This window comes from Balaenoptera acutorostrata, unplaced genomic scaffold (genome assembly GCF_949987535.1).
Source record: "Balaenoptera acutorostrata unplaced genomic scaffold, mBalAcu1.1 scaffold_608, whole genome shotgun sequence".
In the NCBI taxonomy this organism is placed as follows: domain Eukaryota; kingdom Metazoa; phylum Chordata; class Mammalia; order Artiodactyla; family Balaenopteridae; genus Balaenoptera; species Balaenoptera acutorostrata.
The window spans coordinates 30016-42840 of record NW_026646374.1 but is presented as its reverse complement, the minus strand read 5'-3'; the positions used below and the strand labels follow the sequence as shown (position 1 = coordinate 42840).

The window sequence follows — 12825 nt, the reverse complement described above, 5'->3', positions numbered from 1 at the left end:
CATTGTGTTGGGTCTCACCATCTTTAAATCTTATAAAACAGCTGAAATGGCAGTGATCACAGATTCTTGGAAACTATGTTGATGATGACAAAGTTGCCTTCTGTCTGGTCCTGAATGTCTTCCTCTAACTCTCCCATCCCTGCCCCACCGTCAGTGCCCTGCACTGTCCTAAGAGAAAGGAACTTCTCTTATGTTGTTACTTGTTTTGGCTTATCGGTTTTGTCAGTCTAGCCTACTATAATTATTATAGGAAAACAACCAACCCATTGCTAGGGATATAGTATGAAATGAGGAAGCCTCCAGAGAAAGACAAGGGAAGGCAGTATCTCAATAATCTCTATGAGGAGGGGAGCTCAGCGTTGATCTTTTACAAAATGGCAAACTAGTTTTGCAGTTAGTCCTTACTGGACATCCCTCCACTCCTGTCCAAGGAAATGCTTCAGTCAAAAGATGCCTTATGAACAAAAAAAAAAAAAAAAAAAAAAGATGCCTTATGTAGATAGATCTCCATTATCTCTAGTTTCAAAAAATATACCATCAGTGCACAGTATTCTCAAAGTTAACTTCATGTCCTTAGGCCCCAGGTTCATTCCGACCTTTTCCTCTTCTATGTTTATCTTTTTCCCCTCCTATCTTTTCCTTTGCCTTGCAAATTAATTTCTAACTATCTAAGCATTACATAATAGTATTCTCAACAAAATTATATACAAATAAATGAATAATGAAAGTAAAATATAAATTATAGAAATAAAACTATTCTTTGATTAATCCTCCCCAACAATTCCATTTGCTCTCACCAACCCAGATGCAACCCCACTGTCTTCTGTGCATGGTTTCAGGCATTTTCCCTTTTTATTCACATTAGTTGATAGAAAATCTATGGTATTGTTTTTCCATAAATCATGTCTTACTGTCCATTCTGTCCCACAATTTGCTTCTTTCACCCAACAATGTTTTGGAGAGCTCTCCATGGTCCTACATGGAGATCTAGTTTATACCTAATGACTACATACTGTTCCTTAGTGTGACTGTACCACAATTCATTTAGTCATTCCATTATTCAGGGTGTCTCCAATTTTCCACCATTACATAAATATCTTCAGTGAACATCCTGGGACATGCTTGCCTGAGTACTTACTCAGTGCTGGGTGCTCTTCAGGTGCTTTCTAGGAGATCCCATTTAAGCCTCTCAGCAGTTGTATGAGGTAGGTACTGACATCATCTTTGCTTAGTGGGTGAAGTGTTTGAGGTGAACTTGCCAGGGCTTCTTTAGGGGTAATAATGAGTGGTGTGTTTGCAGGGCAGTTTACCCTCCTCTAAGTGTAGCATGTGTTAAGGACACCAAAGGCTTTGTTTTAATCAGATACAGTAAGACATGTAGATATGGAAATGACAGTCAGGAAAGAGGTGTTTTTCTTTATACTCACAATTCCCTAGAAGCAGGAGGCATGGCAAATCATGCAGGGCCACTTGGGGAAGCACCAGAACCGGTCAGGGGGCAGAGGGAGTGAGGGGTGCAGTGGGGAATGTGTGGTTTTCATGGGAAGGAATGGGTGAGGTGGGTAAACAAGTTTATAATAGGCTAGTTTGAATAATTTCAGTGGGCTCTGAGGCATAGGGGCTGTCCGTAGTTGTCTGGTACCTGGCGCTGGGGTGATTATGGCAGGGGAATAGTGACTCTAAGTGTGAGAGACCATAAAGGAGGTAGTGGGGTGTGTGGGCTCTAGTTTACTATCTCTAGGAATTGCTTAGCCCTGGGGAGGGCAGTCTCTCCAGGGTCAACAATGCCCCAGGTGTCAAAGCATCAGAATACAGAAAATAAAAGACATGGTTAATACATAGCAATTTGCACTCCTACCAGCAGAATATGGGAATTCCCTTCTCCCTGCATCATCACCAAACACTTGATGTTATCAGACTTATATTTGTAGTCCATCTGATAGGGGAAAACAGTGTCTGTTGTTTTCACTGGCATGTTCTCATTAATTAGTGATGTTGAGTACCTTTCATGTATCTTTGGTCCAATGGTGAATAGTCCATTCCTGGCTCCTGTCTCCAGTTTATTTCCACTCCTCCACAGTCTTCTCTCTTTTTCTTCAGACACAAACCAAACGTCCCTCCATGACTTTCCAAGCCTTTCTCAGTATGGCACAGGTGCTTTTTGGAATTTTTACTTCTTGGCGTCTCCCAACTTGTCTTCTAAATTCTACACTTGGTCTCTTTCCCCACCCCCTCCTTCCTGGTCTTTACACAAGCTGCTCCCTCTGCCTGGAAACTCACTGCACCTTCTCTTCCTTTTCTTCCCTTTATACACACACACGTGCGTGCGTGCACGCACACACAGACACACACACACACTTCTACTCATACAACATATGAAGTCACCCCCAGGATCCTTTTCCAGCACACTCCATCCTATCTGCTTTACAATCTTAGCACTTAGCCCATGACCCTGTAATTGCAGATTTACTTTTCTACTCTCTCCATAGGTTATAAACTGGTTGAAGACAAAGATTGGGTCTTTTATATTTTTGTATCCTCCACACCTAGTACAATGACTGAAACATGTCAAGTACCTGAGAATACACCTTGAATGGAGGAAGAATGGGTGAGAGGTGACTGAATGAGCACTTTTTAAAATTTAAGTATAGTTGATTTACAATGTCTCAGGTGTACAGCAAAGTGATTCAGCTATACATATACACATATATATATTCTTTTTCAGATTATTTCCCATTATAGATTATTACAAGATATGGAATATAGTTTCCTGTGCTATACAGTAGGTCCTTGTTGTTTATCTATTTTACATATAGTAGTGTGTATCTGATAATTCCAAAATCCTATTTTGTCCCTCCCACCTTTGGTTATCATAAGTTTGTTTTCTATGTCTGTGAGCCTATTTCTGTTTTGTAAATAAGTTCATTTGTATCATTTTTTTAGATTCCACATATAAGCGATATCATATATTTGTCTTTCTCTGACTGACTTCACTTAATATGATAATCTCTAGTTGGACCTATGGCAAGGGGACAGTGCTGGCATGGTACCAGCATGGTACCAGCATGTTGCTGCAAATGGCATTATTTCATTCTTTTTTATGGCTGTGTAATATTCCACCGTATATATATATATATATATATATATATATATATATATACACACATATATATATACATATGTATATATATATATATGTATATATATATATATATGTATGTATATATATATATGTATATATACGACACATCTTCTTTATCCATTCGTATGTGGATCGACATTTAGGTTGCTTCCATGTCTTGCCTATTGTAAATAGTGCTGCTATGAACGTTGGGGTACATGTATCCTTTTGGAATTAGAGTTGTTGTCTTTTCCAGATATATGCCCAGGAGTGGGATTGCTGGATCATATAGTAACTCTATTTCCAAATGAGCACTTTTATCCTGTTCCACACTCCAGCCTTGGAAGTGTGTCTCCTCACTGAGTGTGTTATCCATCCAGGGCAGAGGTGGTGGGTGGATCATATGCTTTGACAATTCTAGATCTGTACTCAAACCCAGCATCTAGTGCAATGCTAACCTATGTTCTAGCATGTTCTGAGCTCATTAAATGGGTTGTGGTTGATTCTATGTTTTCCTGGATGCGCAGGATTGAGGAAACCCAGAGAGAAGAGAGAAGAATATCAACTGACTTCAGTCTGGTTTTCAATGCCAGGGCAAGATTGGTGGGGAAGGTCTCCTGTTCTTCTGCTATTAATCAGTTAATTCAGAAAATAATTCTTGATTGCTCTACTGTGTTCCAGGCTCTATGTTTAGCAATAGGTGGAACAAGTAGAGAAACACTTGCTCCCAGAGAACTCACAATCTACTCAGAGGCTCGGTACCAGTCTGCTAAGTGCAAGCACGTTGGGATGAATGAAAAGGTGTGGACTGTGGGAGGTGCTTCGTGGAGATAATGTTTAGACGCTGAGGGTTGATAGGACTGTGAAGCAGTGTGCCTTCAAAGCTGGCATTCTGGGGTTCAGGGGTGCAGGAGCTGAGAGGTGCTCAAGAGGAAGGATGAAAGGGCCACAGAGCGCAGAGTGGTAGAGTGTGGTTGATGCCATGCTGGACATAAATTCTTTCAGACACTTCCTGTTCAAGTGCCATCGTGTCCTTTCTCTGCTCACAAACCTCCAATGGCTTCTCTTCTCACCCTGAGTAAAAACCAGATCCCTGCCAATGCCTCTAAGGTCCACCTCAGTAGGAGACCTCTCTGACCTCAGCCCCCCTAGTTGTCTGCATCACTTACTCACTCCAGCCTCATTGACATCCTTCCTGTTTCCTGTACACAACAGGCATGCTCCTGCCTCAGGGACATTGCATCTGTTCTCCCTTTGCCTGGAAATGCTTTTCTCTTAGAAAACTGCATAGCTCACTCCTTCAGGTTTTTACTTAAATGTTACCTTCCCAGTAAGGGCTTCCCTGCCTACTTTATCAAAAATTTAAGCCTTGATCTTTGCACAGCACATGTGATAGACTGCCAGTTTCCCCTGACCCTTTCAGTCCACTCTCTTCTTGCTTCTGGTCACCTGGTTGCCCCATAAAGACTACATTTCCCAGCTTCCCTTGCAGCTAGATATGGTCATGTGACTAGGTTCTCACTAATGATAGGTGAGAGAGCTAATTTTTGTGTAACTTCTGCCTCCCTTGCCTGAAAGGAAATTGTTTGCCTTAGATTCCCTTTTCTTATCACTTTCCCTCAGACTGGACCCCAGACAGATCAGTGACCCAGCTTCTGTCCCACACATGAAGACAGTATCTTAGAGGATGGCAGAATAATGAGGTAGAAGGAATCTGGGTCCCTGAATGACCCTATGGAGCAGAGATGCCCCATCCACCTAGAATAGTAAGACATTCACATAAGGGAGAGATAAACTTCTATTTAAATTACTGAATATTTGGATCACTTGGTTATAACGACTCTGCCTATGCTCTAACCTACACATCTCCTCTATAAATTCCCTGATTCATTATTCTGCCTAGTACTTCACACCATCTAACACTCCCAATGTTTTCCTCTTTTGTTTATCATGTATTCCTTAAGTAGACTGTGAGTTTTTCCAGGGCAGGGGGTTTAGCATCTTTGCTCACTACTGCATCTCCAGCACCCAGTACAGTGCCCAGTTCATAGTAGGTGCTCAATGAATATATTTGGAATGAAATGTTATTGTCCACTGAAAATGAAATCAAAGGCTATGCCATGAAGACAGAGCTTCAGTAAGTTTTGAAAAAGAATCCTAGGGCAAGGTGGGGGGCAGTAAGAGGATGGGAGAGGGGAGGGGAAAATGAGTGAAAACAGTGAGGAATGTCATTCATGGAGGGTTGAGAGAAGCGTGGAGTCCGAGGAGGGGTGGAGTTTTTAATCAGGTCAGAGAAGCCCCTCAGCTCTCCTGTGTTTGGGAGGGAGACTCTGGAGGCTTTGCTTCAGCATGTCTCCCCACTGGTATTGGTTTTGGCATTGACTTCTATATGAAAGAGGAAGAAAGATTAAGTTTTTGCCCATTTAGCAGGAAGTAAGTCATGCTCTCTCCTGCATTCCATCTACCCTTATTCTCGTCCTCTTGAGAAAAATCTACATCCTATATTCAGGATAACTTACCTAGAATCCTTGAGGTGGAAGGTGTTCATAGCAATAGCTGTGATGTATTGGGAAAACCATTAGGATGGAACTGAACTGCTTTAGATTTAATCTGATGCCTCCACTGGCTGGGTGGTCGTGAGTAAATGGATTGAACTCCTTTGTCTTTAGCATCCTCGCCTGTAAAATGAGTGTAACACTGGACACTGAATTGTGTCCCCCCCCACCAACCTCCAGTACCTCAGAATGTGACTGTATTTCAAGACAGGGCCTTTAAAGAGGGAATAAAGTTAAAATGGGCTTGTTAGAGTGGTCTCTAATCCGATATAACTGGTGTCCTTATAAAAAAGATTAGGACACACACACACACACACACAGAGGGAGACACCAGACACTTGCACACACAGAGGGATGACCATGTGAGCACACAGCAAGATGGTGGCCATCTGCAAGCCAAGGAGAGCAGCCTTAGAAGAAACCAAACCTGCTGATACCTTAATCTCAGACTTTTGGCCTCCAGAACTGTGAGAAAATAAATCTTTGTGGTTTTATGACACCTAGTGTGTGATATTTTGTTATGACAGCCCTAGAAACTAATACATGAGATAATGTGGAAAGCTAACAGAATGGTGTGCTGTACCTGCCCTCCAAATGCTTGTCTTCTGACGTTGCATTAATAGAAGCAAATTATTTAACATACAGGATGTGCCAGTCCTGCCGTGTGCTGGTCGGAACCCACGGAGTGAGTGTGGAATCCCCTTCTGGAAACGAACTCTGCTTGCTGGGGGGTGGGTGGCCATTGGGAAACTGGGTCCCATCCAGAGAAAGGCTACAAGGCTGGTGAGGAGTCTAGGCACTGCCACACTGTGCGAAGTAGCTAAGTTTAACCCGGAGAAAGGAAGAGTTAAGGGGACGTAAAGCCATCTCCAAATGAGTAAAGCTCTGTCTTAAGGAAGAGGAATCCCATTTAGCTGTGTGGGCCCAGATGGGAGAGCCGGAACCAGTGTGTAAAAGTTTCAGGGAGGTACGTTTCAGTTCAGTACAAAGAGGGCTTTTCTAAGAGAGCTGAGGGCAAACATTACAGGCTTCCTCAAGTATTCCATGAGGCTGCATGACCACTTAGCAGAAATGTCGGGGTGGGGGGTACTCAAGCACAGGTCCTGTGTTTGCACCAGATAAACTTGGATGTTTCTTTCAATTCTTTTATTCTCTGTACGACTGGATTGTATTTATCAGCTGGAGAACAGGTCTCAATAGTGCTTAGACATATCTCTTACGATTGTAAAGACATACACATGGTCAACAAATGTTTTTGAGTTTGTTGATTTGACGGCTTATTAGAAAGCTTTAGAAAATTTACTGAGAAAAACAATTACATAAATATTCAAACTCTAGAGGTCAGTCATAGGACCTTGGAAGCGTGGGTACCCAACTAAGATTCTGGAGCCCCAAAGCACAAGCTTTAGCAGAAACGAACTTGTGCTAGTGAAAAATCTTGAACTTATTCTATGCAAAGCTGCCATCTCAGTTTTACAAAGCAAAAATAAATAAAGAGAAAAAATGCTGAGTTACATTTATCTACTAAAAGTTAATCTATCCTGACAGAATTTGTTAAAATTACTCCCAGTAAGAGTCGACACAGTAAAAGCTGTGATTTCCTGACTACCATCAGTATGTGAGATTTGGGGACAGCCGATGGAAGCAGAAGATGATTTGGTGGCGGCATCCGAAACGTGGTTTTCATATCCACAAATTGCTACAGAATAATGGGGTGCCGCTGGTTCTAAAGTGCCGCCTGCCTGCAACACCTCATTAGCTCACACCCCTTAACTACCGTGGCTGGGACGTAGGCCCTCGGAGCCAGGCAGGCCGAGGAAGGCCAGCCTTGCGCAGGGCCAGCGGGCGGCCAGAACCAGTGGGGAGTGAGTTGCACCCTTCTGCGGGCTGGGCTCGGGCACCAAAAGCCACAGAGAGACAACACCGACGAGGCAAACTCTCTCCACCGGGGGCTGGGAGGGCAAACACCCTCGACCCCCTTGGGTTCCGATCCACGACCCCAGAAGCCCCCCACCCCACCGCCGCCCCCTCCTCCGTACTCAACCTTCTGCAGCTGCACCGAGGACCCTCCCTCTCCCCGCAAGGAGAGCGCGCGCCGGGCGGACGTTCGGAGGGGCCAGCGCATCTCCCAGACAGGCTAAGAGTCCTCCCGCACAACGCCTGTGGCTCGCAAAAGGGCAAATATCAAGGGAGCGGGGGAGGGGGAAGAGTGTCATTCGGGCTCTGAGGGGACACGCAGAGCCTTGGTGGGACGTGGTGAGGTGCGGAGAGCTAAACGCAGGAAAGGAAGACTTTGGCAATTGGCCGTTCCCCCCCCCCCCCCGCCCACGTGAACCCCGTCGGTGGTGAGGGTCTTGGGGTGGGGACCGGCCGCCCTGTGCACTCTTGTCCCACGGGTTGGAGCCGCCACCGCGGCAGCAGCCTAAAGCGGAGCCCTCTCCCGCGCCGTGCCGCGCTCTGGGGGCACCGGAGGACGCGCGGAGGCCGCGGCGGCCACCCGGAGTCGCGCGCAGCGCATGCGGAGACCGCCGTCCTGCGCCAGGAAAGGGGCGACCCGGCCCTAGGCCTGTGCCGACACGTGCAGGCGCGCGGGCTTCCGATTGGTTGCGGCGGCGGAGGGTCCCTTCCCCCTCCCCGCGCTCGCGGGGCCCCTTCCCCAGCCGGGGCGCTGGCTGGCTCTGCGGAGGCGCGTGCGCGCCTCGTGCGTGTCCGGGCTGCGCGCCTCCGCCCCGCCCCCGCCCCCTCCCTCTCTCCGCGCCGCTGCCGCGCGCTCGGGAGCTCAGGTAGCGGGCGCGCGGGTGCCTTCTCGGGGGACTGTGGCCGGACTGTCGTCCTCCCGCCCCCCCCCGCAACTCCCGCACGCGTCCGCTCCCGGAGCCTGGGGAGGGAGAGCGCGGGCGCGGGGAGCTGGAGCCGGGCGCCGCCGCCCCCTCCCCCTCCCTTTCTCCGCGACGCCGCCGCGCGCTCGGGAGCTCAGGTAGCGGGCGCGCGGGTACCTCCTCGGGGGCGCGCGACCGGACTGTCGTCCTTCCCCCCGCAACTCCCTCACGCGTCCGCTCCGGAGCCTGGGGAGGGAGAGCGCAGGCGCGGGGAGCTGGAGCCGGGCGCCGCCGCCGCCGCCGCCGCCGCCCCCTCCCCCTCCCTTTCTCCGCGACGCCGCCGCGCGCTCGGGAGCTCAGGTAGCGGGCGCGCGGGTACCTCCTCGGGGGCGCGCGACCGGACTGTCGTCCTTCCCCCCGCAACTCCCTCACGCGTCCGCTCCGGAGCCTGGGGAGGGAGAGCGCAGGCGCGGGGAGCTGGAGCCGGGCGCCGCCGGCGCCGCCGTTGCCGCCGGCGCCGCCGAGGCTTAACGTCTCGCTCGCTCGCGCAGCGGCGGCAGCAGAGGTCGCGCACAGATGCGGGTTAGACTGGCGGGGGGAGGAGGCGGAGGAGGGAAGGAAGCTGCATGCATGAGACCCACAGGTAAGACCGAGAGCCCCGGAAGGGGCTTTCCATTCCGGGGAGGCGCTCGCAGGCCGAGGAGGGGGAGTTGGTGCCTGGCTCTGCTCCCCGAGGGAGGAATTTTTTGACAGCGCAGAGAAATCTCACTGGGGACTGGGCAGTAGGACCCATCCCGATCCTGGGGAAAACCAGAGAAGTAGCTGGGGGGATCCGGTGCCACCTCGTGAGATTCCTAAGAGTGAAATGTATAGGCCCGGGGAAAAGTGTTTTTTCAGCCCCGAGAGGCTGGAAGGCTTTAGACTTTCCTGTCGTGGTCACAGCCGCTGAATCCGGGGGACCGGCGCGGAGCCAATGTGCGCTAACCCCTGCCCTCCCTCCCCTCCTCCATCGCTCCCGCACGCGCAGCATCCCGCGGCGGCTGTTACTCAGTGTAGCCCGCGCTGGGGAGAAGCGGGGGGAGCTCGCTGTGGGAAAGGGGGCGGGGGCCGCGCGGGGGAGGAATGGGGAAGGAGCAGGGGAAGCCGGGGGTCCCGGTCCCAGGGCGGAGGAGGGGGAGCGTGGCCCCCGGCGCCCCGGCAGCCTGGGGTATCATCGTGTTCGCTCCTGGTTGCAGACTCTTGCAAGCCGGATGCCCTCTGTGGATGAAAGATGTATCGTGGAATGAACCCGAGCCATGGAGATGGATTTCTAGAGCAGCAGCAGCCTCAGTCCCCCCAGAGACTCTTGGCCGTGATCCTGTGGTTTCAGCTGGCGCTGTGCTTCGGCCCTGCACAGCTCACGGGCGGTGAGTGACCCCGCCGTGGCGGGGAGGGCCTGGGACGGCAGGGAAGGGGCGCCTGGCTGTCAGGATAGCCTTGCCACTCCGCCCCCCCTACACCCCAGACTTCTGGGGTACCCGAGAATCCGAGGAGCCCCTGTGTCCCAGCCTGAGACCACCCTTCCTCAAAACCCCTGGAGTTCCCAGAAAATTCCTCTGTGGAGCCTGTATAGATTCACAGGCCCACATTCTGTCTGGAGCTTCCCACCAGCCGCCCATCCTGGCTTCTCTGAAGGAAAGACAATAAGCCTGGCCCATTATTCTCACTTTGGTCAAAAGAGAGAGAGAGAGAGAGAAAGAAAGAAAGTGGTGTATTTGTGGCGAACGTGTGTTTGTGGACCTTTGACCCTGGTCTGTGCCCTCAGCAGGCAGAGGTCAGTTTTCAGCTTCTGGATTTAGGCCAGAGTTGCAAGAACCACCTTTGTGAATGTGAAGGGTCTGGAAATGTGACCAGACTGGCTGCAGGACAGCTTTATTTGAAAGTTAACTTTCTCTTTGCCTTGGGAGGTGGTGTGTTCAGGCATGCCCGTGCATGTTGGCGGTGGGGAGGGGATGCAGAGGTGTTCCTTCAGATGTGTTTCTGGAGAACTGCTTGGCTTATCCAGGTCTGAGGTACAGGGGGAATAAAGTCGAGTGCTTTTCTGTGAAGTGGAAGTTAGCTGAAATCAAATTCAGAGCCTCAGTCCTCAGGGGCGGCTGATCTCTGATGCATTCGGTTCTGGGGGGGGGGAGGGCTGTCTTTTGGTTGTGGTGGAGGAAGATGGATGGCATTCCTGTCTGGATTTCAGAGCCTGAGGGTCTTTCTGCCACCACTGCCCTTTGCTGTCCATTCCAGACTTCCTGTGAGAGCTTGCTGATGTGGGCATATTAAGAGGACAGAATCATGTTTCTGGAGCTGAAAAACTGTTAATCTACAAATAAATTATAATTGGTGGAAAAGCAGGTATTGATTGATACAAGTAAACCATTTTAGTGTTTTAAAATATTGCCGTTTTAGAGAATTCAAAGGTGAAGATGGAAATAATGGGTGAAAAATTAGTAGAGGTGGGGAGGGCACTACCAAGTTGGGCTTTAACACAGAGGAATCAATAACCCAGGTGTTGCACTTAGAGGTCTGAGAGATGCCAGGAGTCTAAACGAGCTTCCTGTGATGTGCATATTTATCGGAATTAGTGCGAAAACACTCACTTTGGGTGGGGGACCCGGTTTTGGTTTTTCAACAAGGGGTAACTCTTTTGGTGCTCCCTTTTTTTACAGAAATGTCTCTGAGGCAGGTGTCCTCTTCATCGAGGACAAGGTCAAGTGGGATGCCAGGCCAGCACCTGTGTGGCCTGCCAGGGCTCTGGTCACAGCCTCTGTCCGCCCGTGAGCTTTAGCTCCACTTGGAGGGTGAGTGGGACCAGGTGGGCAGGACAGCCTCGAGCAGGGCCTGGTCATCACCTCCCCTCTTCTCTTTTCTTGCCTCCAGCTCTAGCTGTCATTTCCTTAAACCAGGTGCACGTGATTCTCCATCCTCTCTGTTCCTTTCTCCAGTGTAGATGACAGGTTAGTCTGGGTTCATCTGTGTGTGTCTTGACTGTTGTTATTGGAAGTGTGAGGTCTGAGCACAGCCTGGACTTGGTTGGCCCTTGGTTCTGCCATTTGTGTTTACAGAGCATCCCCCCACTCAAGGATCTCAGAGCTCAGTACACAGCACAGCCCCCTCAGTCTCACATTAGTCACCCGTGCGGTTGTACAACACGTCTTTCGCTCCCCTCTTCCGAGAGGCAAAGATATCAACAAAAAGATCCAGGGCCTTAAAGGAGGCGGGACGAGGGTCGCCTATCACCTCTCCCTTCTTAGTTCCCACAGGCCGCAGAAAGGCTGGCCATCAGCTTTGTGTCATCTGGAACTCCCTCAGGCTGAGTGTGATTTCTGGAAGATGATTTATCATTTCAGAATTCTTCCATGAATAAACAATTTGGGTGGAAAAGGGTGGTGGAGGTTGCTCTATGGAGTTCACTGTACAGAGATTTCTTTCTTCGGAAAGAAATCCACGTGGAGGCTACAGGATGGTTTCATTAAAGCAAATTCCTTTTAATTCTAGACCAGTGCTTCTAAAATTTTAATGTACTTACGAATCACTTGGGATCTTGCAAAACGGCAGATTCTGGTTCAGCTGGTCTGGGGTGAGCCTGAGAGTCTCCGTTCCCAACAAGCTCACAAGCGATGCAGTTGCTACTGGTCCCAGGACCACACTTTGATTAGCAATGCTTTCGACGACGAATTCCTTAGAACAAGTTGGTTCTGACTCCAGACTTTCTACCATCTCTCCCAAATACCCAAATACAAATGGCCTGTGAAGAGGCAGAAGTCTCACCCAAGTGTCTAATCTTTAGGTGACACACAGAACTGAAACTCAGCCCTCAGAGAGTGCTCTTTTTTTTTTTTTTTTCCAACCATGAAAAGGTGCCTATTTAATAGACACTGTTCTGAAATGTGGATTTTCATTTTTGATTGCTTTCAATGGAAAAGGAACATGACAATAGCAAGATATAATAGTCCCAGCTAGGAGGAAAAACTAGAAGGGCATGTGCCCAATACAAGAGTTACAGAAAAAGCCTGAACGTGAAAGGGAAAAATTGAGAAAATGATCAGATGAAGAAAAGGGGGGAAAAGAACTCTGTCAAAAACGAAATGCTTTCTCCTAGAAAGCCAGAGGTTCCATTCAATTCTCGGAGCCCTAAGGGAGCTTTAATGAGCCTGAGTTGGCCTGAGGTGACTTTTGGATGGCTCTTTCCCGGTTGCCGTTTATATCTTAGGACAGAGGGCCCACATTTGGGGCCACTAAAACCATGTACCGTGAGAGGAGTAACATCAGGTTTATAGGGAGACACAGGGCCTCGCTGTTG

The 12825-nt window shown here is 49.1% G+C and overlaps 1 long non-coding RNA gene across 2 annotated transcripts in view; it reads right to left on the bottom strand.

The window, feature by feature from the left end:
• Positions 1–8361, bottom strand: part of LOC130706884 (uncharacterized) — a 35360-nt gene extending 26999 nt beyond the window's left edge. The window contains exons 1-2 of one of the 2 annotated variants that reach the window (XR_009006931.1): positions 7721–8361; positions 5641–5799 (exon numbers count right to left, since the gene is read on the bottom strand). This is a non-coding gene — a long non-coding RNA (uncharacterized LOC130706884). Of the gene's footprint in view, positions 1–5640; positions 7669–7720 lie in introns of those variants that run through there. The other variant, XR_009006930.1, reaches the window with a different exon arrangement.
• Between the last annotated feature and the right edge of the window lie 4464 nt (positions 8362–12825).